General features: G+C 37.9%; 1 long non-coding RNA gene across 1 annotated transcript; it reads right to left on the bottom strand.

The window, feature by feature from the left end:
- Nucleotides 1-1,086: 1,086 nt before the first annotated feature.
- Nucleotides 1,087-2,233, bottom strand: LOC129451719 (uncharacterized). Its single transcript, XR_008646850.2, has 2 exons — nucleotides 2,099-2,233; nucleotides 1,087-1,378 (listed from the first exon to the last, which is right to left on the bottom strand). It is a non-coding gene; the product is annotated as an uncharacterized lncRNA (long non-coding RNA).
- Nucleotides 2,234-2,619: the final 386 nt, after the last annotated feature.

Below are 2,619 nucleotides of genomic sequence, written 5' to 3' on the forward strand. Positions count from 1 at the left end.
GGGTGTGATGCCTACCCTGATGCGTTCTTCCAGCCGCTGTCCGCTGCTACCAAACTACCACTATTTTTACAACACTGAAGGCTCGACACAACATGAAACTTTGCTTGAAGTATCACCTGAATCTCTACACATGAACGCGAGCATTGGGAACATTGTTTGTACACAGAGTTTACTAAAAAGAAAGATTTTGAACAACTGACTTTTGCTGTTATGTTGTTCGCTCACCATCTTTGCCAGACATAAAGAAGGGATCTCTGAATGCGAATGAATGAACCTCATATGATGCTCCTTTTTCAACTAGAAGGTCAATATTGTTTTTTACTTGCGACAAAACAATGAATTATCCATGCATTTATATGGAACTTTGCTCTAGGAGCTATCCATCTTTACCCTCCTCCCTCCTTACGTCGCATTCGAAGATCGATACATCTTGACTGGCAACCAAAGTCAGTTGTTCAAAACCTTCTTTTTAGTAAACTCTGTGTAGACAAACAATGTTCTCAATGCTTGAGTTTACTTGTAGAGACACAGGTAATACTTTGAGTAAAGTATCATGTTGTGTCGAGCCTTCTTAGTGTTGTAAAAATAGTGATTTTGATGCTCACAACATATTGAAGGCATAGCATCTAGTTGTTTTGAGACCACTTCAGGTACTCAAAATGGCGGAAGACAAGTTTGAGATGTGAGTGACGTCAGCTGATATTCATGAATAGACATTCAGGAGTTTCATTGGACGCACTTGAGTTGTCATGGTTACGCACCTGGCCTGAAGTTAACTTCCGGTCTATGATTGTTTAACGGTCTGGCTAGTGGCTAATCTGACCTCTCTCCTTTTTGAAAATTAAAATCTTTCCGGAAATACAAGGGGAGGTGGGAATAATGTATCACCACTGTGTGCAGAGAGGTTTAGCTGCCAGGAAAGAATTCAAAGATCTGTACCTAACATTCTATACATTAATTTTACACCGCAACATTAGCTCAGTGTATAAGTTGCTACATTTTAGCTATAATTTAAACTAAGGACGTTTATTTGATATTTATTTTGCTTGTTATAAAAAAATATTATTTGGGCAAGTCTGTCAGAAGTTAAGTTTGGGCTACAAAAGCCGTCTGTTTATGTTGTTGCCATTAAAACTGATATAAGGGTGCTAGATTTCTCCAGGCCTTTTTTCACACTTCCTTTCCACCTTGGGTGCCACATGATTTATGCTCCCTGTGGAAACACATTGGCATGGAACATAGTGACATTTGCTCTTCTACTGTCCTCTGTGCCGAAGGTGGCTGGCAGGTCGTCTTGATGATGTCTAGTTGTGCGAGGGCACCTGCATCACTGTGTGTGTTCATCTGGAATTGATTATCACCCTTGATGCTTCAGCATCTGCTGAGAGAGAGAGGGGGGGGGGGGATCTGTGTGTTTATTTATGAGAAAGAGGAAGATTGAACACAGTAAAATGTCTAAAACTGTAAAAGCTTAAATCATAAAACTATGTTAAACATTGTTAAAAATATTTGGTAATTTGGATAGTTTGAAATGTTTGTTTATTTATTTTTAATGCCATTCCAGCATGGCTTTATTTATGGTGAGAACAGGTTAATCCATACACAAGTTGATCCAATTAAAATTTGGCATTTCCAATTCACCTACCGGTTACCTGCATGTTTTTGGGCTGTAGTTACCCAGAGTAAACACATGCTTCACACAGAACGGTCGAGCCGCTATGCAGTTTTGCACATTAGTGTTAATTAAAATGTTACTTTGCCAAATAAAATAGATTTTAATTAAATGGACTGCAACATTTTTCTTTCATACACAAAAGTAAATCATTCACATTCTCCCTTACATGTTTTTATAGTAAATTTTAAGTGTTGGTGACCTATCTAATTTTTATGTTTTGGAAACCATTGCAGTACTGTACATTGCTATTGCAACCACATAACATAAAACCAAGTTCAAATTCACCTTCCTTCATTCTAATTTCATTGAGGACATTAACCTGTCAATTGCTTTAATTTGCGTGCTTTAACTACTGTAGCTGCCTGCGTCGTGTGCGTCACATACTTTTGTTATTATCACATCTGGGAGCTCTTCAACACTCACATTGAGGTGAGAAAATCCTGATTGTTCTCTTCAGGCAGTCTGATTCTTTCTCTTTGTGAAGGTCTTGGAATGGTAATTACTGCAGTTTAACAAAAAGCCACACAAATACTTTCTATAACAACAAATCAATGACCTGCAACAGAAAAAAGGCATTAATATCACCATGACAACTACATGAATTATGTGCGCCTAGCAACAGTTTGAGATGATTACATGGTGCTGATACTTTTTTGTAGCATAAATGACTCCAATACTGTTTCCCCGAAATAGGCTCATGGCAGATTCTGACCTATAGGACGATCTTAGTTATTACCACTTTTGTTGCAGAAACGCCATTTCTAATACATTTTTGCAGAAGTGTTCATTCTCAGAAATATTTTCAGTGCTTTATGACCGCAGTCATACGTGATATGTTAGTTGTGATTTATAGCAGAATAGATTGTGGCTAAGGGTGACTTCATTTTCACGGTTACGTAAAGATCGGCTGTTATTCACATTAGCTATATTAATGCCTGAAGTGA

Source organism: Misgurnus anguillicaudatus, chromosome 17, assembly GCF_027580225.2.
Source record: "Misgurnus anguillicaudatus chromosome 17, ASM2758022v2, whole genome shotgun sequence".
Taxonomy (NCBI): Eukaryota; Metazoa; Chordata; class Actinopteri; order Cypriniformes; family Cobitidae; genus Misgurnus; species Misgurnus anguillicaudatus.